Raw genomic sequence first — 25511 nt, forward strand, 5'->3', positions numbered from 1 at the left:
AATATGGATTGGTGAGCCTTTTAATAAAATTGCTCGTTTGACGAGGTCTCAGTTTGAGAATAAGTCATTCTAGCAATCCACATTTTTAAACAAATAAACGAGTCCAACCATCCTTCGCGAATGCCGAAAGCCCGTTTCGGGCCGGTGGCGACAATGGTGGAGATGGGAGGAGGTTAGCCAAAGGCAACCTAGTGCTAAGGAAAAGGTTGGTGTTTAGGGTGATGGAGGTGGCGCACAAGGTGTATGGGAGGTGTTTGGTGGGGTGTTGCTCCTTTTGGCTAGCTCACTTCACTAAGGTTGGTGAAGGCCACCCAAGGTAGGCCAAACTCACTCACTCACGGTGGTGGAAGGAGGAGGAGAAGGGGAGGAGGCCGTGGAGTTCCTAGAGACTAAGGAGAATGACAATGAGGCAAAATGCACACTCAATATCATTAATATCCAAAGTGTCTACAAGGAGGTAGACTAGGGGAATATATAGGAAGGCTTGCATTTAGGGTTGCATTTAGGGTGAGTGGCCGAATTTCACTAGGGAGAAATGCACCCTAAATGAAATGCCAAATGCAACCCTAGATGCTACTTGGTGGCCAAGTTTGGCATCTTTAAGGGTTTAGGTTGGCTACAACAAGGTGCATGATAAGTCCATGCATCCTTGGCCCTCCAATTGGGCCTAAGCCTACCTAACACCAAAAAAATGACCAAACAACACCACTAAGTGTGCGTCACCTCCTTAATGGATGCACCCTAGCCCAATTAAAATCCTAAGCATCTAAATTACCCCAAAATACAAGGGCAAAAATGGGAAATACAAAGAAATAAATCCTAGGACTAAAATACCCCAAAATACAAGGGTAAAAATGGAATAAAGCAATAAATTCTATACTACTCAAATTAGCCATAGTCATGAACCATGTGATGGGTCTCACATGAAGTGAAGTACCAAGGATGGTCCTCCATCATACCCTCCTTCTTGAGAAGGATTTGACCTCAAATCTTTAAGCTCTTCCATTCCATTGAACCTTCAAAAGAAGTGAAACCACAATTAGGGGAGTAAAAATTAAAACTTAACTATGCAATCCTTAGTACATAATTTGTTGAATGAAAGTGCTTAGGGCAAAGGGGAGAGCCAAAGAGGCATCACCAATTAAAATTTTATTGACCCATGCAATTCATTCACCAAATCATCTAACTTAGGATTGGGTGCCTTTTATGCAATGATGGCTTTTAAAAAGGTGCTCATCCTCCATTGCCATCTTTCTTTGGCACCAAAAGAAGGAGGATGGCACAAGGGTTAAGGTTCACTTGAACCTAGCCCTTTTTCTTCAAAGGAAAAATTCTTTTTTTCTTTTCTTTTTTTGTTTTTGTTTTTGCTTTTCTCTTCATCATCTTTCTTAGCCTTTAGTTTGAGTTGGTCCTCATTCACTTGAGAGGGTGATAGAGGACACCACACAAACTTCTTACCTAAGTGTTGGAAACTTATTTCATTGGTGAGGCCATCATGGATTATGTGCTTGTCAAATTGCCATGGCCTCCCAAGCAAGACATGACTAACCTCTAATGGCACTATGTCACACAAAACATTTTCTTTATAGTTGCCAATAGAGATTGGTATGCTTGCTTGTTGGTTGACTACAACACCTCTTTCCTCATTGATCCATTGCATTTTGTAAGGTTTAGGATGAGGTTTTGTAGTTAAGGCTAGCTTATCAACCAATCTAGTACTACAACAATTAGAAGTAGACCCACTATCGACAATGAGAGAACAAGTACTTTCTAAGACCTTGCATTTTGTTTGAAACAAGTTCTCTCGTTGTGATTGGTCAATTTCACTAGATTGATTGTTAAGGAGCCTTCTAACCAACAATAAGTCTCCTTCACAAGGTAAAATTTCTTCCTCGGAGTCTATGGCTTCTTCTCCACTAGAGGAAGATGAAGTAGCTTCATCAAGGCTACTATAGTGATCTTGGGCTTTTAAAACCATGGTTTTCTTTGTAGGACATTGAGAAGCAATATGTCCTCTTCCAAGACACTTAAAGCACTTGATTTCACTTGACTTAGACTCTTTGGAAGGTGCTTTAAAAGATGAATTTTCTTTTTCTTTTTCTTTTTCTTTTTCTTCTTTGGGATAAGGTAGGGAAGAGTGGCCCTCCTTCTTAAAATTCTTGGAATAAGATGGAGTGGAGTTTTTTTGAAAAGATTTTCTTTTTAGTTGATGCTCCACTCTTGAACAAAGTTGAACTAATTCATTCAAATCCCTATAAGGCAAAAGTTCAACTTTGTCCCTTATTTCAAGGTTTAAACCACTTTGAAATCTAGAAATTGTGGTCCTTTCTTCTTCCCTTATCCCAGCTCTCATCATGAGTAGCTCCATAGATTGCCTATATTCTTCCACACTTGATGACCCTTGTTTCAATCTTTGGAGCTTATCCATAAGCTCACGGTCATAGTATGGAGGAATATGCCTCCTTCTCAAGGCACTACGAAGCTCATTCCAATATTGAATTGGAGGCTCATGGTTTATTCTTCTTTCCTTTTCTAGGGAAGTCCACCAATACATGGCATGCCCTTGGAAGCTAAGGGTAGCCAAAGAAACTTTTCTCTCTTCTTTCACTCCATGGCAAGAGAATAATTGTTCTACTTTCATTTCCCAATCAAGATAATTTTCAACATTATCTTTGCCATGAAATAGAGGAAGAGTGATGTTGGTTTCTTTGGTGGAAGACTCCCTATGCCTATGGTGCCTAGGTGGTCTTTGATAGTAACCATCATTGTGATGACTACTATAAAAGACATCACTTGGAGGGGAGGTATGGTGCCCCTCCTCTTGTAGACCCCTAAAATTGTCCGGGTCGGAAATAAAAGCTTGAAGACTCTCGAAGACTGAAGGATAATCAGCCAGAAGGACTCCTGGAAAGCCCTAGGAGGGTTCTCTGTAGGTCTAGAGGTCTTAGAATAGCTAAAAATAAGGAAGTGGAGGGAAAAAGCCCAATACGGCCGTACTGAACTTAATACGGCCGTATTGAAGCTTCAATACGGCCGTACTGAAGTCAGTACGACCGTATTGACACTTCAATACGACCGCCGCGAACCCAATACGGGCGTATTGAAATTTTTGACTTTCAATACGACCGTATTGAACTCCAATACGACCGTATTGAAGTTCAAAAATTTCAATACGGCCGTATTGGCCCTGTAGGCCGTATTGCGCCTATTCCCTATAAATATGACGTCATTTGGACGTCCAACCACACTTTTCAACATAGTTTGAACCCTCTCCTTGAGTATTCTGGGGTTTTTGAGCAGTGTTCTGCCCTAGAAATCACTCGGAGAGTTGATCCGACGAAGTTCTTGAGCCCCGAGCCATTTTGCTTGAGGATCGAACCTAGTCGAGGGGAAATCTTTTTGATTCCCTTAGTTAAAATTTTGTTCTAGGAGAGCGAGGAGCGGGCTTGTAGAGCGTGGGAACGCCAAAACGCTTCCCAGTTCATTTTTTATAAAAAGCACGCTTCAAGAGGTTTCCCTTCAATCCTTCCTTTTACTGCTTTCTGTGTGCATATTTAAACTGTCATCATGTAGATAGTCAATTCATAATTGTTTAGAATAAATAGGGGTAATTTAGTAATTTTATACTGTTCTTTTAAAAATAATCTGTCATAGGGAACCCGAAAGGGGCGCTGTGGGGTGCTAACACCTTCCCCACGCGTAACCGACTCCCTTACCCAACTCTGGTTGTAGTGGCCAAAGTTGATTTTTAAATCAATTGCCTTATCCCTTTTTCCAATGTTTTGAGTAAAACATTGGTGGCGACTCCACGAACCCTCCCTTTATGAAAACCACTAATCCATGGAGGGTCCCGCTTGGGATTAATATGGATTAGTGAGCCTTTTAATAAAATTGCTCGTTTGACGAGATCTCAGTTTGAGAATAAGTCATTCTAGCAATCCACATTTTTCAAACAAATAAACGAGTCCAACCATCCTTCGCGAATGCCGAAAGCCCGTTTTGGGCCGGTGGCGACAGATGGCGACTCCACTGGGGAAGCCTTGAGAGTCAGTCCCATTTAGTGACAGATTATTTTTAACAAATAATAGTTAAAATTACTTCATTACCCCTTGCTTGTATGATAACATGTTTATCTATTTGGCTTTAAATAACTGTTGTTTGTTTAAAATTCCGCAAATTGTTTGGAATAAATTGCACACAAACCTTTGCACACAACAGTTCCCTCTATACCCGGGGGCATGAGTGGTAATCCATAGGGAGTGGATGTTAGTACGGCCGGTTGATGGGTTTATAGGAGCCTATGAGACCGTTGTCGAAAAGCATCACTCAAGGTGATAACCATGAACTTGAGTCCGACGGTGCGTTGGAGCTTTCCATCGACCTACGACGAGAGGAATTGGGTCCCTATAATGGGGGCACCTTGGGGGCCTTTGACCAAGTGAGAACAGTTAGATCCTCCTTGAATATGCACTTTTCTGCAGGAGACCCCTACCTCGTAATTCGCTCGTGACTGTTCGTGGATGAGTGAATTGTCTGTGCATTGACTATGTGACATTGTATGAGCATACATTTGCATTCTTTAAACATACAACATTCCTAGTAAAATAAAAATAAATAGAAATAAGGATCTTCTAGTGCATGGTGTTGACATCTACCCTCATCACATTCATGTAGACAGTTTCCCTTTTCACCCAAAAAAATACAAAATACAAAAAATAATATTTACCCAAACCAAGCAATATCATGCATCATGTTAGGAAAATCCCAAGAAACATGATAATGCCTAGTTAAATAAACACTATGCATGCATATTCATCTCCATCATCTCATATCATGCATTTTACTGTAGATCATGGAGGGATCTAGGGGAGTGCAAGGGCAATTGAAGAAAGTGGACTTCTTATTATACCGTGCTGAGAGATTGGATCACCTCTGTACCTTGATGCCACGAGAGGCTCGTTTGGAGTTTGAAAAATCCTATGGACGAGTTCTCGACTTGATGAAGATTTGTGTAGATCCATCCTTTCTGAGAGCATTGGTCCACTTTTGGAGTCTCGATCTACATTGTTTCGAGTTCCCCCAGTTTGACCTAGTTCCTACTCTCGAGGAATACGAGCTCATGCTACGATGGCCCAAATCAGCTGGGGTCTATATCTTTCATGATAACCATGTGGCCGTGGAGAGAGTTGCCACTCAGGTCAAATTACCATCACGATCAGCTGCCTTGGTGGGGAACGGTAATGTTAAAGGTTGGAAGCTTGCTATGATTGAAGACCACCTTTCTTCCTTGGCTGGTGAGGGAGATTGGTTAGCTTTCAACAAGACTCTAGCATTAGCTGTATTTGGGATGATCCTTTTCCCCTTCTACGCTAACACAGTGGACCATGCTGCAATGGACGCTTTCTTCGCTTGGGACGTACACATGAAGAGTCCCGTGCCTGCCATTCTTGCCGACACCTTGCTCTCTGTTCATTTGTCTCAACAGAAGCAAGGGAAAACCATTCGATGCTGCACCTCCTTGCTGTATGTATGGGGCATTACACACTTCTATGCTTCTAGTCATATGGGGACCTTGCCCGATCCATTGAGGAGTTTCTCCAAGATCCCCGTACGCCGCCGATATGCTTCCGAGTGGAAGGAAGAAATGGAACAGTGGAACATTAATCACTTCACATGGGTTTGCCCTTGGTTCCATCCGAGCCATATATTGACGAGATGCGGCAGTTATCCAAGCATACCATTGATGGGCCTCAGAGGTTGCATAGCCTACTCGCCTAAATTGGTTATGAGACAACTAATGAGGACCCAAATTATTCCTACTAAAGAGGAGCTTGGAGGGTCGTGTTTCTCCTATGATTCCGAACATCAAAGGGATATGCACTCTGTCATAAGAGCGTGGGAGAGACCAACCTATGAGGGAGATCTCGAACTTGGAAAGCCTCGGGTATCCGTCTCCATTGATTATGAGGAATGGAGGAGCAAGAGGGTGGTGCCTCAACCATCCACTTCTTGTGCAACCACAGCAACAAGGAAGGCATTGCAAGAACAAGTCGACGCCTTGACCAAAAAGCTGGAAATTATGGGAGCTCAAATGAGAGTTCTTGAAGAGAAAAATGAAGAATCCAGTTTTACTATTGACGGTCTTCAAAGGCAATGCAAGAAGAAAGACCACGAGATAGAGCGGCTCAAGGATGAGTGTGCTAACCTCAATGAGGAGACTACTCGGGCATCCAAAATGCAAAAAATTGAACCGAGTAGTCAACTCCAAGAAGTCAACGCAAAGATAGCGCACCTGGAAGCTGAACGTGCAAAGCAGGCACAGTTGATCAGGGACATGCAAGAGGACTTGCTATCGACTCGATCCGACGCACAGAAATGGCGGGAAGTCGCTCAACGACAAGCCGCAAACCTTTCCGACTTCCGCAAAAAGGAAAGGGAAGGATTGGCACGAATGGCTAAACTCCAAGAGGAGAAAGATCGAGCCGAAGACGAGCTGAACGAGCTGCAGGCCATGATCAACTATCACATTCAGAAAGCGAAGGAGGCTCAGAAGACTTGTGATGATATGAGCCAAGCCGTCCACTTGCAAGTTGAAGCAATGGCACGCCATGTTGAGGAAGCCGAAGAAGAATGGCAACGACGTATGAACCCGCCTGTGGGTTTCTACCGGCTTTTCTCTTTTTGTAAAAAAATTGCTTCAAAGCATTGTATAAAAAGTTGTGCACTTTCTTCAATGAATAAAATCGAATTCTTGAGATTTATCGCCTTTGCATCTCATTAGTCATTCATTTTGCATTTATCTCTCCTAGTAATTAATAATAAAGATTAATAAAAAGAAAGAATTAATCGATGTGTATGTTCAGAATGGATCGCACGCCATTTGTGATAAAATGCAAACCAACAACTACGCAAAGCGAACACACGACGACGCCGTTGTTGGTAGTCAAGATAGAAAAAGGGGAAGGCCCCACGCCGTTAAGGATTGTCGCTCCAAGACCTTTCCCTTACGAATCAAATAAGGCTGTGCCATGGATATACGACATCCATACTTCTACCGGCAGTGATATCTCCAACATCGCTGGACTTGGGGGCATGACTAGGAGTGGCAGGATCTACACTCCCGAAGATCTGCACGATAAAGCTCCCAAGAATAAAGGAAAAGAAAAGGAGAAAACCGAGGAAGATAGAGAATCCGAGGAGGAGACTGATGAGCTGTTAAAATTCATCAAACAAAGCGAGTACTCCATTGTGGATCAACTTCACAAGACACCAGCAAAGATCACTTTGTTGTCATTGATCCTAAGCTCCGAACCGCATCGGCAAGCTCTGTTGAAGGTCTTGAACGAGGCATATGTGTCGCATACCATCTCCCAAGACAAGTTTGAGGGAATTGTTAACCACATCACGGCTAATGATCACCTCACTTTCACCGATGAAGAAATCCCCGCCGAGGGACCTAATCACAACAAACCCTTGCACATCTCTGTAAAGTGCAAGGAGTACCACATCGCAAAAGTCTTGGTGGATAACGGGTCTTCCTTGAATGTGATGCCCAAAAGAACTTTTGATCAAGTGGCAATCAAGGGAGTCCAAATGCGCCCGAGCAACATGATCGTTCGAGCTTTCGATGGTTCTAAGAGAGAAGTGGTGGGAGAAGTCAATCTTCCGATCCAAATTGGACCTACCATCTTCAACGTCGAATTCCAAGTGATGGATATTACTCCTGCATACAGCTGTCTCCTAGGCCGACCTTGGATTCATGATGCGAAAGTTGTGCCCTCTACGCTCCACCAAAAAGTCAAATTCATTGTGGGTGACAAACTGGTGACTGTACAAGCTGAAGATGACATACTCATCAGCAAGCCATCCAACATACCTTATGTGGATGCAGCAGAGGAAGCTTTGGAAACCGCCTTCCAAGCATTGGAAATTGCCAATGTTGAAACGTTTCCCCGAGAAATGAAGAAGGTAGCCCATATGCTCACAAAGAACGGATACTTGCCAGGACAAGGATTGGGCAAGTACTCCCAAGGAATCCCGGAGCTACCTATTATCAAGGACAATCCGGGGAAACAAGGGTTAGGATACAACCCTGTTAAAGGTCAAAGAACGAAGAGGAATCAAGATCCTTCTCAACGTTCTTTAAGCCAGATCTTTAAGAAGGCGGATTCACAAACGTCAAGGCCGGTCGTCGTCATCAAGTGTCCTTTTCCTTCTAATAGGGATGTGTAAATTCAGTGACTATTAGAGATCACTCCTCGGGGACAGCCCGACCCCCGAGCCTCGATAGGGCACATGTTTCCATCACGATTATAATAAAATCATTCTTCATTAATTTCTTATTGATTCTTTTCTTGCTTACCATAAAATTCTAAACCACGTCATTTAACCCTGTTTGGATAAACATAAGTGAGGTTAAAATCGTCTTAATAATCAATAAACCCGCATCATTTTTATGTGGAAATGTGCATGACAGCTTGGAGCACCTTTTCTTGGCATCAATAAATGCCATCATGGATAAAGAAATCCTAAAGATAATAAGCTCGGCAGGAAACCCAAAAGGGGACCGCACAAAATAAGAGCAAAAGACCCGCTAGGAATCCCACAAAAGGGTGACCTAGGCAAAAATTAGGGTTACAAAATAATGAACAAAAACAAAAGCCCGCTAAGACATCACAAATGGGTGTTTTAGGCAAAAGTTAGGGCCGTCAAAAAAGGAAAAACAAAATAAATCCATGATGGTACCATCAATCGAATTCAACAAGGGGCTCAAGAAAAGCTATCCAAGTTGTCAAAACACAATCATTAATAACGAAGATGTGCTTAACTTCATGAGTGTTTAATCGAACAAACCTAAACACAATAAGCCTGCCATTGGCCAGCCATTCTTACAAAATCCATTTTTCAAAAATAAAACAATCCCCTCTAAAACACAAACTTTTGAAAAATATACCTTTTCCTTCTTTTCTCTCTTGTCCCTAACGATTTTTGAATAATCTAGTGGAAACATGGAGATATAGTGGTCAATAAGAGGGTTGACACATCTTCTAAAGGAAGGGAGAATCATTTGGTTGATAACACCAAAAATCAAATACGCATCGTTCCTCGGTTACAGAAATCGGCAAAGCACAGTCTGTATGGAGGAATGGCAAGATCCAAACAAAGAACGCATCGATTAATTCTTTTGAAAAACTGAATCAAATAGAATTAGGTGCATCTCATTTGCATACATGCATACAGATGATAGGTGTACTAGAAGATCACTTATTCTCTGTTTATCTAAAAAAAAAAAAAAAAAAAAAAAAAAAAAAATCATAAAATCAGAAAAATCCAATACGCCCGTATTGGTATTAATACGGTCGTATTGGAGTTAACGTTAAGCACAACGTTTCAACTCCAATACGGGCGTATTAAAATCCAGTACGATCGTATTGAATCCCAATACGATCGTATTGAACCCAATACGGTCCGTATTGGTTGTAAATTTTGTACATCAACGGAAAGGCCAATACGGCCGTATTGAATCCAATACGGGCCGTATTGGCGGAATTTTGCCTATAAATAAAGGCTTCCCCTCCCTCATTTTGCATACCTTTCTTCATTCTCCACATTCCTTGCTTGTGAGTGCATTCCTAGAGAGATTATCGGAAATGGCGGAATCCTCTCGCAAAAGACAGAGAGCCCCGGCCAGACGTGTGATGACAGACCGACACCGAGACCGGCTGCAGCTCATAGAGACATTCACCATCGAGCCGTCAAGAGTGCTCGACTTTGAGCTTCTCCAAGCAGTGGGCTTGGAAAACGATGTCAGGAACTACTTCGACGCCATAGGATGGGGATTTATCCTTAATCCACCATCCCAGCTATATTTGACGGCCACGAAGGAGTTCTTGGCCACAGTCGGCGTCACGGAGTCGACTAACAGCTATGGGGAGGATGTTTGCGCGGTGGATTTCTGGATGAATGAAGGATACCGCACGTTGACGTTGGACGAGTTCAACGTCCAGGCAGGGTTTTTCAGCCGCACTGATCAGCTGGCCTTCCGAGATGCCATATGCGAGTGGCCTGATCAGTGGACTCCGGTTGAGATGTGGAGTTTGCTCACTGGCCGACGGGATTATCATTCAGGGGTGAAGGGCTCCCGGCTCCCGACTGCTCTTAGGATCTGTCACAAGATCCTCACCAGTACCATTCATGGCAGGTCCAAGAGTCAGGAGTCGATTACACGACCGGATCTGCTGGCCTTATATTGCATGGCCACCGGCCGGAAGGCCAACCCTGGATATTTCTTCCTTGAGCACGTGAAGAAGTTTGGAATACGAGAGGGAGGAGAGTCCAGACAGGGGTACATCTTGGTTGCCCCACTCCTCTCACAGCTGGCGGAGACATGGGGATGTCCCGATGGTGCGGAGCCAGGGGCGTTGGCGCCAAAGTTGATTGGTGCCTCCACCCTGATTAACATGAAGATCATCGCTAGATCGCCAGGAGGGGGGTTTGTGCGAGTAGATGGCCTCGAGACCTTCGACGACCTCCTCAACAATCTCGACTTTGAGGGAGGCGACACCCCGCAGCCAGAGGCTAGCACGTCACGGTCGGACAGGGGATACTTTGACGCCCGCTTCGACACACTGCAGCAGAGCATTGACACGCGATTCGATGCTTTTCAGCAGAGCATCGACACGCGATTCGATGCTTTTCAGCATAGTGTCGGTACATGGCAGCAGAGTACCGATGCTCGACTAGATACCTTGGTGCAGGGGTTCGACAACCTCTCCGTCTGGATGCATCGCCGCTTCCCGGACTCGCCACAGGACCCGCCAGCAGAGGAGTGAAGACTGGCTTCTGTTTTAGTGCTTTTTCATGTACTAATTTGGTTGGGCTTAGCCCCATTTCCCAAATTTTTCTTGTACAAATTCATTTTTAATGAAATTTGCCACTTTTGAATTCAAAATTCTCTAGCAATTTAAATTCTGTACAGCAAAAGCCAAAAACATGAAAAAAGGCAAGATACAGAAAAAGCCAAAAAATAAAAAGGCAAGAATACAGAAGATCCGACAATCAGTTTGCACAGAATAACTGAGCCTGGAGAGGCTCGCAGAAATAATACTCCCCAGAGAAACCTCAACTCACGCTCTTGGACTCAAAATCCCCAGCAAGAGCTATCAAAGCAAAATCGTCAAAGACCCCAATGGAAGTACGATCACCCAAGCAGAATATCCAAGTCAAAGGACTGAAACTTCCTCAGTGAAGATAGCTCTCCAACTCAAGTGTTGAGTGAGGCTAAGCCTGTAGAGGCTTCCTAAATAATACTCTGGGATACATAAGATCCCCAAATCCCCAGTCGCCTACTCAAGAGGCATCCCTGCAGAAGGAGAAAAAATAAAAAAATCAATAATCATTCCCCAAGTGGAATCTGGCTCTCAGCCAATCATTGAACGTCAAGCTGATACGCCTAACAGAAGAGGCTAATCAAAATCAACGACAAAATCCCCCAGTGGATAACAGCCTACACAGAGGCAGCAAAATCAGAAAGCCAAAAGAGACACCCGAACAAGGATAACCGGGATACTCCACCAACGTCGAAAGGACGTCAGCCAATCATAAGGCACCGCTCACATCAGAAAGAGCATCTTTGTGTCTACACCCCAAAGGAATCAAAAATTCCCCAGTGGGCACCAACTACGCAATGGAAAGTTGGGACACAAGAACCTATGAGTAACTGCACATCCCCTAGACGGATCCCTGCGTTATCCAGCCCTCAGCGGCACAAAAATCAAAAAACAACCGTCGAAGCAGCATCGTGGAATGTGGAGACAAAATCATCACCAAATCCCTGGAAAGGAGATATTCACGCTACCCCCGTCGTCACAAACACGGAGGTATGCAGCTTCCGGCTCGGGCAATGAGCGAAGCTATCTCTGGAAAAGGGGTACACACTGCTTACCGTTGTCACAAAGGTACTTAGTTTCCGGCTCGAACAAAGAGTGAAGCTAAGCCTGGAGAGACGGTACTTACAGCTTCCAGCTTGGGCAACAAGCAAAGCAAGGCCTGGAGAGGCAAAACTCACACTGCTCACCGTCGTCCCAAAGGTGCTTGGTTTCCGGCTCGAACAAAGAGCGAGACTAGGCCTGGAGAGGCAAAACTCACACTGCTCACCGTCGTCACAAGGATACTTAGCTTCCGGCTCGAACAAAGAGTGAAGCTAAGCCTAGAGAGGCGGTACTCAACCATCAGCGTCATCAGAGGCGCGTTGATGTCCAACTTCCGGCTCGAGCGTCGAGTGAAGTTGACCTTGGAGAAGGTAAACTCAGCTACCGAGGATGTCAAAAGCGCCGAGGTATGCACCCACCTGGAGAGGCTACTCAACATTTTTCCACCGGAAGACGCTACAAGTCAGAAGGTCGGCACAATACCCGGACAATTGGGTCAACTCCTTTACTTGTCAGCCGATACACCAAAAGGCCGTCCGACTAAGTAAAGGGGGGGCAGCTGTAGACCCCTAAAATTGTCCGGGTCGGAAATAAAAGCTTGAAGACTCTCGAAGACTGAAGGATAATCAGCCAGAAGGACTCCTGGAAAGCCCTAGGAGGGTTCTCTGTAGGTCTAGAGGTCTTAGAATAGCTAAAAATAAGGAAGTGGAGGGAAAAAGCCCAATACGGCCGTACTGAACTTAATACGGCCGTATTGAAGCTTCAATACGGCCGTACTGAAGTCAGTACGACCGTATTGACACTTCAATACGACCGCCGCGAACCCAATACGGGCGTATTGAAATTTTTGACTTTCAATACGACCGTATTGAACTCCAATACGACCGTATTGAAGTTCAAAAATTTCAATACGGCCGTATTGGCCCTGTAGGCCGTATTGCGCCTATTCCCTATAAATATGACGTCATTTGGACGTCCAACCACACTTTTCAACATAGTTTGAACCCTCTCCTTGAGTATTCTGGGGTTTTTGAGCAGTGTTCTGCCCTAGAAATCACTCGGAGAGTTGATCCGACGAAGTTCTTGAGCCCCGAGCCATTTTGCTTGAGGATCGAACCTAGTCGAGGGGAAATCTTTTTGATTCCCTTAGTTAAAATTTTGTTCTAGGAGAGCGAGGAGCGGGCTTGTAGAGCGTGGGAACGCCAAAACGCTTCCCAGTTCATTTTTTATAAAAAGCACGCTTCAAGAGGTTTCCCTTCAATCCTTCCTTTTACTGCTTTCTGTGTGCATATTTAAACTGTCATCATGTAGATAGTCAATTCATAATTGTTTAGAATAAATAGGGGTAATTTAGTAATTTTATACTGTTCTTTTAAAAATAATCTGTCATAGGGAACCCGAAAGGGGCGCTGTGGGGTGCTAACACCTTCCCCACGCGTAACCGACTCCCTTACCCAACTCTGGTTGTAGTGGCCAAAGTTGATTTTTAAATCAATTGCCTTATCCCTTTTTCCAATGTTTTGAGTAAAACATTGGTGGCGACTCCACGAACCCTCCCTTTATGAAAACCACTAATCCATGGAGGGTCCCGCTTGGGATTAATATGGATTAGTGAGCCTTTTAATAAAATTGCTCGTTTGACGAGATCTCAGTTTGAGAATAAGTCATTCTAGCAATCCACATTTTTCAAACAAATAAACGAGTCCAACCATCCTTCGCGAATGCCGAAAGCCCGTTTTGGGCCGGTGGCGACACCTCTTCGTGAATAGTTGAAGGGACCAAAGCCCCTTTGCCTTTTGAAGACTTAGGAGAAGTGACTCTTGGTTTAGAACCACTAGCCTCTCCTCCCACAACTAACCTAGTTAGCAACCTTCTTATTTCTTCATTATTTCTTTCTTGCTCTTTTTCCTTTCTTCTAATTTCTTCCTCTCTTTTTATATTTTCTTCCTCTTTTCTTTTTAGGTAATCTTTCAATTGCCTAAGCTCATCCCTAACACTAGACCTAGTACTATGAGAATTATGACCATGTACACTAGAATGCTCACTCATCTTTGATCAAAAGGTTTTCACAAAATTTTCACAAAGAGTTAAAAAGGGTTTCACAAAGATTGAGTGATAAAAAAGTTTTCACAATAAGTTTTGAAGGTGCAAGATAAGTAGAAAAGGCCTAAGTATACAAATTGAACCTTCAAGGGGAGGTGGACTACAAAGAATCACTTAATAACCAAGCCCTTTTCAAGTAAAAATTACTAAGCCCTTTTTACCTTTCTTACAAAAACAATTTTGACACTACCAAGTGTGTGTGTGCACGCACCCCTAGTAGGCAAAAGAATTAAGCCTTCTAAACGTTTTGGAAGAAAAAGTAAAAAAAAAAAATCCTAGACAATTATACTAGTAAAGCTATAAAGCATGCTATGGAAAGCAATTTAGAATATACACTAGTCGAGGTCCTAGTGAAGGTTTTCAAATCACCTTCTCTACACGCTTTAAAACCCAAGTTGAAGAGGTTTAAAATGGCCAAAATTACAAACCAAATGGAAGAAATGAATGGCCTAAAACAAAGAGGCCGAAAGCAAGTAAAACAAGGTAAACAAGAAATTAAGTCTTCAACTCCTCCTCTTGTGGTTCCTTCACAATGAGCAAACGTATTAGCACCTCTCCAAAGTGTTTACTCTCCTTTGGTTTAGTGAAAACCCTTCCAAAGGCTAGGTTGGGTTTTGGTTCACTCCTCCACTCAATCCACCAAAGGATTGCTACTTTGCTAGATAGGTGCTTCACCTACAATCAATGAAAACCAACCAAGAGCAAGAGTTCCAAAAAGATAAAACTGAAAAGGCACAATTAGGAAAGCTAAACTCAAAGAGAATTTATGGAGACAAACAAAAGAGGCCAAAAGAAAGACAAGCAAAAATTAAGACTCAATCAATAAAAGATTGCACTCAAAAGAATAAACCTAGAATGGCACTAGAATGGGTTTGTGTTTAAGTTTCACTTGCTTTAGTCCTTTAATGTTTTTGGTCCAGCCAAGGTATAAGTCCCAAAAATATGTCCAAATTGTCAAATGTCCAACTCCAAATGCAAAGGTAATGGTCCAAGTCCACAAGTCTAGCAACAATTCCTTTTTGTCCAAGATTTTTGTTCTTGTTCTTTTTGGTCACGGCAATTGGCCTTTTAATTGTCCTTGGGTCAATTTTTTTTAACTTTTTTTTCAGCCCAATTAGTTGCTTAGGTTTTGCACTTGTGGTGGCACAAAAATTAGGTCAAAAATATGTAGCATAGGAGCAAGACAAGTGGCGCATCCTTAGAGGTTCTTTAAGGAATATTTTGAGTGGAATTAGTTTTGTACTATTTAGGTCAAGTTGTTTTAGCACAAAATATCCAGCACCTCTTAGATTCTTTTAGGGTTCTTGGAAAACAAGAAAGCAACTTAGACAAGTGAAAATGCAAGGGTAAAGATGGGCGGTTTTTCTAGCATGTGCAAGAAGGTTCACACATGGAAAATCATGGCAACATAGAACATGCTAGAAGCTATTAGCATGCATGAATGACCTAGATAGGAATTCTATATGACACGCCCACTTAAGATGTATGCATCATGGTATTTTTCATGTTTTCATGCAAGGTGTTTGGGCACATACATGGAAAATATGTAAGACAAAATATAGGAAGTAAAAATGACAAAACAATAGGTAGATTCAAAAAGAAAAATGCATGAACATGTAATACTCAACCTAGCATAGAAATATGACAACCTAACAATGGAACCTAAAACATGGAAGGTTCAAGGAAAACAAGTATGAACCACACAAAAATATTCGGTCAAGAGAGGAGAAGAAGAGAAATGACCGAATACCAAAAAATAGAGAACAAAGAAGACTCAAAGGGAAATAAGGAAGGAAAACATTTACCCTTGAAGAACCATGGCTTTGATACCACTTGATGGAAGGTGGCTTAGTTCCATGCACGCCCTTGATCTTGGTTCAACAAGGGAGACTCCAAAAGATGATGAAAAATGAAGGAGATGGTGGCGGAAGCACAAAGGTGAAGGTGAAGAGGGTTTGCTCAAGGTTGTTTCATCCAAGTGTAGGATGAAACCTATTTAGGGTTTTGCTTTTATGGTGGAGATGGGAGGAGGTTAGCCAAAGGCAACCTAGTGCTAAGGAAAAGGTTGGTGTTTAGGGTGATGGAGGTGGCGCACAAGGTGTATGGGAGGTGTTTGGTGGGGTGTTGCTCCTTTTGGCTAGCTCACTTCACTAAGGTTGGTGAAGGCCACCCAAGGTAGGCCAAACTCACTCACTCACGGTGGTGGAAGGAGGAGGAGAAGGGGAGGAGGCCGTGGAGTTCCTAGAGACTAAGGAGAATGACAATGAGGCAAAATGCACACTCAATATCATTAATATCCAAAGTGTCTACAAGGAGCTAGACTAGGGGAATATATAGGAAGGCTTGCATTTAGGGTTGCATTTAGGGTGAGTGGCCGAATTTCACTAGGGAGAAATGCACCCTAAATGAAATGCCAAATGCAACCCTAGATGCTACTTGGTGGCCAAGTTTGGCATCTTTAAGGGTTTAGGTTGGCTACAACAAGGTGCATGATAAGTCCATGCATCCTTGGCCCTCCAATTGGGCCTAAGCCTACCTAACACCAAAAAAATGACCAAACAACACCACTAAGTGTGCGTCACCTCCTTAATGGATGCACCCTAGCCCAATTAAAATCCTAAGCATCTAAATTACCCCAAAATACAAGGGCAAAAATGGGAAATACAAAGAAATAAATCCTAGGACTAAAATACCCCAAAATACAAGGGTAAAAATGGAATAAAGCAATAAATTCTATACTACTCAAATTAGCCATAGTCATGAACCATGTGATGGGTCTCACATGAAGTGAAGTACCAAGGATGGTCCTCCATCAAGAGACGGTACTCAAAGTCTGGAGAGACGGTACTCAAAGTCTGGAGAGACGGTACTCAAAGTCTGGAGAGACGATACTCAAATTCTGGAGAGACGGTACTCAAAGTCTGGAGAGACGGTACTCAAAGTCTGGAGAGACGGTACTCAAAGTATGGAGAGACGGTACTCAAAGTCTGGAGAGACGGTACTCAAAGTCTGGAGAGACGGTACTCAAAGTCTGGAGAGACGGTACTCAAAGTCTGGAGAGACGGTACTCAAAGTCTGGAGAGACGGTACTCAAAGTCTGGAGAGACGGTACTCAGAGTCTGGAGAGACGATACTCAAAGTCTGGAGAGACGGTACTCAAAGTCTGGAGAGACGGTACTCAAAGTCTGGAGAGACGGTACTCAAAGTCTGGAGAGACGGTACTCAGAGTCTGGAGAGACGGTACTCAGAGTCTGGAGAGACGATACTCAGAGTCTGGAGAGACGGTACTCAAGGTCTGGAGAGACGGTACTCAAAGTCTGGAGAGACGGTACTCAAGGTCTGGAGAGACAGTACTCAACCATCAGCGTCGTCAGAGGCACGTTGGTGTTCAACTTCCGGCTCGGGCGTCGAGTGAAGTTGACCCTGGAGAGGGTAAACTTAGCTACCGAGGTTGTCAGAAGCGCCGAGGTATACAACAACCTGGAGAGGCTACTCAACAATTTTCCACCGGAAGACGCTACAAGTCAGAAGGTTGGCACATCACCCGGACAATTGGGTCAACTCCTTTACTTGTCAGCCGGTACACCAAAAGGCCGTCCGACTAAGTAAAGGGGGGGCAGCTGTAGACCCCTAAAATTGTCCGGGTCGGAAATAAGACTCGAAGACTCTCGAAGATCAAAGGAAAGTCAGCCAAAGGGACTCTTAGAAGACCGTGGGATGACAATCTGTAGGTTTAGAGGTCTTAGAGTAGCAAAAAATAAGAAAGTGGAGGGAATGAAGCCCAATACGGCCTCCCAAAAGTTCAGTACGGCCGTATTGAACATTTTAAACTACAATACGGCCGCACTGAACTCAATACGGCCGTATTGAAGTTTCTGAACTTCAATACGGCTGCACTGAACTCAATACGGCTGCACTGAACTTCAATACGGCTGCACTGAACTCAATACGGCCGTATTGAGGTTTTTTGAACTTCAATACGGCCGTACTGAATTCAATACGGCCGTATTGTAGTTCAAAACTTCAATACGGACCGTATTGACCCCCAGAGGCCGTATTGCGCCTCATCCCTATAAATATGACGTCAATTGGACGTCATTCTACACTTTTACACTGAGTTTTAACCCTCTTCTTGAGTATTCTGGGTTTTTTTGAGCAGTGCTCTGCCTAGAAATCACTCGGAGAGTTGATCCGACAAAGTTCTCGAGTTCTGAGCTTTTTGCTTGAGTCTCGAACTGAGTCGAAGGGAAATCCTCCGGATTTCCATAGTTAAAATTTTCTAGGAGGGAGCGAGCGGGCTTGTAGAGCGAGGGAACGCCAAAAAGCTTCCCAGTTTTACTTGAATATAAAAGCACGCTTCAAAGGTTTCTTCTTAAGACCTTCCTTTTACTGCTTTCTGTGTGTATATTTAACTATCATCATGTAGATAGTTAAGTTATAATTGTTTAGAATAAATAGGGGTAATTTAGTAATTTCGCACTATCAATTTTAGAAATAATCTGTCATAGGGAACCCGAAAGGGGTGCTGTGGGGTGCTAACACCTTCCCCACGCGTAACCGACTCCCTTACCCGACTTTGGTTGTCATGGCCGAAGTCGATTTTTGAATCGATTGCCTTAAACTTCTTTTTCCAATGTTTTGAGTAAAACATTGGTGGCGACTCCATGAACCCTTCCTTTTTATGAAAACCGCTAATCCATGGAGGGTCCCGCTTGGGATTAACATGGATTGGTGAGCCTTTTAATAAAATTGCTCGTTTGACAAGTGTCGCCACCGGCCCGGAACGGGCTTTCGGCATTCGCGAAGGATGGTTGGACTCTTTATTTGTTTTAAAAATGTGGATTGCTAGAATGACGTATTCTCAAACTGAGACCTTGTCAAACGAGCAATTTTATTAAATGATTCACCAATCCATATTAATCCCAAGCGGGACCCTCCATGGATTAGTGGTTTTCGCAAAAGGAGGGGTTCGTGGAGTCGCCACCAATGTTTTACTCAAAACATTGGAAAAAGAGATAAGGCAATTGATTTTTCAAATCAACTTTGGCCATTACAACCAGAGTTGGGTAAGGGAGTCGGTTACGCGTGGGGAAGGTGTTAGCACCCCACAACGCCCCTTTCGGGTTCCCTATGACATATTATTTTATAAAATAACAGTGTAAAATTACTAAATTACCCCTATTTATTATAAGCGATTATAAATTAACTATCTACATGATGACAGTTAAATATACAAACAGAAAGCAGTAAAAGGAAGGATTTTAAGAAGAAAACCTTTGAAGTGTGCTTTTATATATTTCGTAAAACTGGGAAGCTTTTTGGCGTTCCCTCGCTCTACAAGCCCGCTCGCTCCCTCCTATAAAATTTTGACTACGGAAATCCGGAGGATTTCCCTTCGACTAGGTTCGAATCTCCAAGCTAAGTGCTCGGAATTCCAGAACTTCGTCGGATCGACTCCCAGAGAGATTTCTAGGGCAGAACACTGCTCAAAAACCCCAGAATTCTCAAGGAGGGAGTCAAAACTGAGTGGAAAAGTGTGGTTGGACGTCCAAATGACGTCATATTTATAGGGAATAGGCGCAATACGGCCTACAGGGCCAATACGGCCGTATTGAAATTTTTGAACTTCAATACGGTCGTATTGGAGTTCAATACGGTCGTATTGAAAGTCAGAAATTTCAATACGCCCGTATTGAGTTCGCAGCGGTCGTATTGAAGTGTCAATACGGTCGTACTGACTTCAGTACGGCCGTATTGAAGCTTCAATACGGCCGTATTAAGTTCAGTACGGCCGTATTGGGCTTTTTCCCTCCACTTCCTTATTTTTAGCTATTCTAAGACCTCTAGACCTACAGAGAACCCTCCTAGGGCTTTCCAGGAGTCCTTCTGGCTGATTATCCTTCAGTCTTCGAGAGTCTTCAAGCTTTATTTCCGACCCGGACAATTTTAGGGGTCTACAGCTGCCCCCCCTTTACTTAGTCGGACGGCCTTTTGGTGTATCGGCTGACAAGTAAAGGAGTTGACCCAATTGTCCGGGTATTGTGCCGACCTTCTGACTTGTAGCGTCTTCCGGTGGAAAAATGTTGAGTAGCCTCTCCAGGTGGGTGCATACCTCGGCGCTTTTGACATCCTCGGTAGCTGAGTTTACCTTCTCTAAGGTCAACTTCACTCGACGCTCGAGCCGGAAGTTGGACATCAACGCGCCTCTGATGACGCTGATGGTTGAGTACCGCCTCTCTAGGCTTAGCTTCACTCTTTGTTCGAGCCGGAAGCTAAGTATCCTTGTGACGACGGTGAGCAGTGTGAGTTTTGCCTCTCCAGGCCTAGTCTCGCTCTTTGTTCGAGCCGGAAACCAAGCACCTTTGTGACGGCGGTGAGCAGTGTGAGTTTTGCCTCTCCAGGCCTTGCTTTGCTTGTTGGCCAAGCTGGAAGCTGTAAGTACCGTCTCTCCAGGCTTAGCTTCACTCTTTGTTTGAGCCGGAAGCCAAGTACCTTTGTGACAACGGTAAGCGGTGAGTACCCCTTTTCCAGAGATAGCTTCGCTCATTGCCCGAGCCGGAAGCTGCGTACCTCCGTGTTTGTGACGACGGGGTAGCGTGAATATCTCCTTTCCAGGGATTTGTGATGATTTTGTCTCCACAGTCCACGATGCTGCTTCGACGGTTGTTTTTTGATTTTGTGCCACTAGGGGCTGGATAACGCAGGGATCCGTCTAGGGGATGTGCAGTTACTCATAGGTTCTTGTGTCCCAACTTGCATTGCATTGTTGGTACCCTTGAGGAATTTCTGACTCCTTGGGGTATAGACACAAAGATGCTCTTTCTGATGTGAGCGGTGCCTTATGATTGGCTGACGTCCTTTCGACGTTGGTGGAGTATCCCGGTTATCCTTATTCGGGTATCTCTTTTGGATTTTCTGATTTTTGCTGCCTCTGTGTAGGCTGTTATCCGCTGGGGATTCTGGATGTTGATTTTGTCTCCACAGTCCACGATGCTGCTTCGACGATTGTTTTTGATTTTTGTGCCACTGAGGGCTGGATAACGCAGGGATCCGTCTAGGGGATGTGCAATCATTCACAGGTTCCTGTGCCCCAACTTGCATTGCATTGTTGGTACCCTTGGGGAATTTCTGACTCCTTGGGGTATAGACACAGATGCTCTCTCTCTGAGTTGAGCGATGCCTTATGATTGGCTGACGTCCTTTCGACGTTGGTGGAGTATCCCGGTTATCCTTATTCGGGTGACTCTTTTTGATTTTCTGATTTTGTAGCCTCTGTGTAGGCTGTTATCCGCTAGGGGATTTTGTCATTGGTTGTGATTAGCCTCTTCTGTTAGGCGTATCGGCTTGACGTTCGATGTTTGGCTAAGAGCCGGATTCCACTTGGGGAATACTTATTGATCTTTTTATGATATTTGCTTTTTGAAGGAAGTGCCTCTGAGTAGGCGAATTATCTTGATGTTTGATGATTGGCTGAAAAGCCAAATTCCACTTGGGGAATTGTTATTGATTTCTTTTTTGGGTTTTCCTTTTTGAAGGAGTGCCTCTTGAGTAGGCGACTGGGGATTTGAAGTCCAGTGTTCGGCTGAGTGCCGGATTCCGCTTGGGGAATATTTATTGATCTATTTTTTTGATTTTCCTCCTTTTGCAGGGATGCCTCTGAGTAGGCGATTGGGGAATGAGGGATCTTATGTATCCCAGAGTATTATTTAGGAAGCCTCTGCAGGCTTAGCCTCACTCAGCGCTTTGAGTCGGAGAGCTATCTTCCACTGAGGAAGTGTTAAGTCCTTTGACTAGTATATACTGTTTGGATGATCGCACTTCCATTGGGGGTTGCGTCGATTTTGCTTTGATAGCTCTCGCTGGGGGATTTGGCCCGTGAGTGTAAGCTTGAGATATCTCTGGGGAATCGAGCCTTTCTAGGCCCAACTATTCTGAAGGAAGAGTATTGTTTCTGCGAGCCTCTCCAGGCTCAATTATTCTGAGGGAGTATTTTTTCTGCGAGCCTCTCCAGGCTTTAGTTATGATGAAAGAGTATTATTTCGGCTAGCCTCTCCAGGCTCAATTATTCTGTCTGATCGGGAGAGTATTATTTAGGAAGCCTCTACAGGCTTAGCCTCACTCAATGCCTGAGTCGGAGAGCTATTTTCCACTGAGGAAGTCTGAAGTCCTTTGACTTGGATATATTACTTGGATGATCGTACTTCCTTTGGGAGATTTTGACGATCTTGCTTTGAAAGCTCTTGTTGGATATTGGCTTCGTGAGCTGAGGTTCCCTTTGGGGAGTATTATTTCTGCGAGCCTCTCCAGGCTCATTTATTCTGATGAAGTATTATTTCTCCAAGCCTCTCCAGGCTCAATTATTCTGAAAGAGTATTATTTCGGCGAGCCTCTCCAGGCTCAGTTATTCTGAAAGATGTGAAATCTTTGTCTTTTTTGTCGACTTTTGACTTTTTCTGTATGTTTGCCTTTTTTGTCATTTTTTGGCTTTTTCTGTATTTTTGCCTTTTTTGTTGTTTTTCGGCTTTTTCTGTACAGAAATATCTCAGTTTTTATGAGAGAGTATTATTTCGGCGAGCCTCTCCAGGCTCAATTATTTTGAGAGTATTATTTTGGCGAGCCTCTCCAGGCTCAGTTATTCTTAAAGAGTATTATTTCAGCAAGCCTCTCCAGGCTCAGTTATTCTGAGAGTATTTTTTCGGCAAGCCTCTCCAGGCTCAGTTATTCTGAGAGTATTATTTCGGCAAGCCTCTCCAGGCTCAGTTATTCTGAGAGTATTTTTTCGGCAAGCCTCTCCAGGCTCAGTTATTCTGAGAGTATTTTTTCGGCAAGCCTCTCCAGGCTCAGTTATTCTGAGAGTATTCTTTCGGCAAGCCTCTCCAGGCTCAGTTATTCTGTATGACGCTGTTGATTTTCTGAATCTTTGCATTTTGTTTGCTGCTGTCATACACAAGCAATTTTCTATTTTTCTATTTTTGTGTGGTTGCCTCATGACGAGGTCTTTGAAAATTTCTTTATGGCCAATACGGCCGCATCCATTTCAGTACGCCCATGTTGAGTTGAAATTTTGTTCATAACCCTGATTTTAGTATGGGTGTACTGAACATGGTACGGGCGCATTGTTTGTTTTTTTTTTTTTTTTTTTTTTTTTCTGAAATTTATATTTTTTATTATTTTTTGTTTTTTCAATAAACAGAGAATAAGTGATCTTCCAGTACACCTATCATCTGTATGCATGTATGCAGTATGATGCACCTAATTCTATTTGATCCTTTTTTCAAAAGAATTAACCGATGCGTTTTTGTGTTTGGATTTTGCCATTCCTCCAGACGGACTGTGCTCTGCCGATTTCTGTTACCGAGGAATGATGCATATTTGATTTTGGTGTCATCAACCAAATGATTCTTCCCTTTCTTTAGAAGATGTGTCAACCCTCCTATTGACCACTATATCTCCATGTTTCCACTAGATTATTCAAAAATCGTTGGGACAAGAGAGAAAAGAAGGAAAGGATATATATTTTCAAAAGTTTGTGTTTTAGAGGGGATTTATTTTTATTTTGATAAATTTGTTTTTGTAAGAATGGCTGGCCATGGTAGGCTTATGTGTTTAGGCTCGTTCGATTAAACACTTATGAGGTTAAGCACATCTTTGTTATTAATGATTGTGCTTTGACAACTTGGATAGCTTTTCTTGAGCCCCTTGTTGAATTCGATTGATGGTACCATCATGGATTTATTTTGTTTTTCTTTTTTGATGGCCCTAACTTTTGCCTAAAACACCCATTTGTGATGTCTTAGCGGGCTTTTGTTTTTGTTCATTATTTTGTAACCCTAATTTTTGCCTAGGTCACCCTTTTGTGGGATTCCTAGCGGGTCTTTTGCTCTTATTTTTGTGCAGCCCCCTTTTTGGGTTTCCTGCCGAGCTTTTTTGTTTTTTAGGATTTTTGTCCTGAATGGATTTCTTTTTATCCATGACGGCACTTATTGAGGCCAAGAAAAGGTGCTCCAAGTTGACACACACACTTCCACATAAAAATGATGTGGGTTTATTTTTATTAAGATGATTTTAACCTCATTCATGTTTATTCAAACAGGGTTAAAATAATGTGGTCTAGAATTTTATTGCAAGCGAGAAAAGAAGCAATAAAGAATTAATGAAGAATGATTTTATTATAATCATAATGGAAACATGTGCCCTATCGAGGCTCGGGGGTCGGGCTGTCCCCGAGGAGTGATCTCTAATAGTCACTGAGTCTATACATCCCTATCGGAAGGAGAAGGACACTTGATGACAACAGCTGGCCTTGACGTTTGTGAACCGGCCTTCCTAAAGATCTGGCTTAAAGAACGTCGAGAAGGATCTTGGTTCCTCTTCGTCCTTTGATCTTTGTTAGGGTTGTATCTTAACCCTTGTTTCCCCGGATTGTCTTTGATAATGGGTAGCTCCGGGATTCCTTGGGAGTCCTTGCCTAATTCTTGTCTTGGCAAGTATCCGTTCTTTGTGAGCGTATGAGCTACCTTCTTCATTTCTCGGGAAAACATTTCAACATTGGGGATTTCCAATGCTTGGAAGGCGGTTTCTAAAGCTTCCTCTGCTGCATCCACATAAAGTATGTTGGATGGCTTGCTGATGAGTATGTCATCTTTAACTTGTTCGGTCACCAGTTTGTCACCCACTATGAACTTGACTTTCTGGTGGAGCGTAGAAGGAATAGCTTTCGCATCATGAATCCAAGGTCGGCCGAGGAGACAGCTGTATGCGGGAGTGATATCCATCACTTGAAATTCGACGTTGAAGATAGTGGGTCCAATTTGGATTAGAAGATTGATTTCTCCCACTACTTCTCTTTTAGAACCGTCGAAAGCTCGAACGATCATGTTGCTCGGGCGCGTTTGGACTCCCTTGATTGCCAATTGCTTGAGCGTTCTTTTTGGCATCACTTTCAAGGAAGATCCATTACCTACCAAGACTTTAACGATGTGCTACTCCTTGCACTTTGTAGAGATGTGCAAGGGCTTGTTGTGGTTTGATCCCTCGGCGGGGATTTCTTCATCGATGAAGGTGAGGTGATCATTAGCCTTGATGTGACTAACAATCCCCTCAAACTCGTCTTGGGAGATAGTGTGCGACACGTATGCCTCGTTCAAGACTTTCGACAGAGCTTGCCGATGCGGTTCGGAACTTAGGATCAACGACAACAGCGTAATCTTTGCTGGCGTCCTATGAAGTTGATCCACGATGGAGTACTCGCTCTGTCGGATAAACTTTAACAGCTCGTCTGTCTCCTCCTCGGATTCTTTTTCCTCGGTTTTATTTTCTTCTTTTTCTTTATTCTTGGGGGCTTTGTTATGAAGATCATCGGGAGTGTAGATCCTGCCACTCCTAGTCATGCCCCCAAGTCCAGCGATATTGGAGATATCACTGTCGGCAGAAGAGTGGATGTCGTATATCCACGGCACAGCCTTATTTGATTTGTAA

The sequence above is a fragment of the Cajanus cajan genome, chromosome 9 (assembly GCF_000230855.2).
Source record: "Cajanus cajan strain Asha chromosome 9, NIPB_CcT2T_4, whole genome shotgun sequence".
Lineage (NCBI taxonomy): Eukaryota > Viridiplantae > Streptophyta > Magnoliopsida > Fabales > Fabaceae > Cajanus > Cajanus cajan.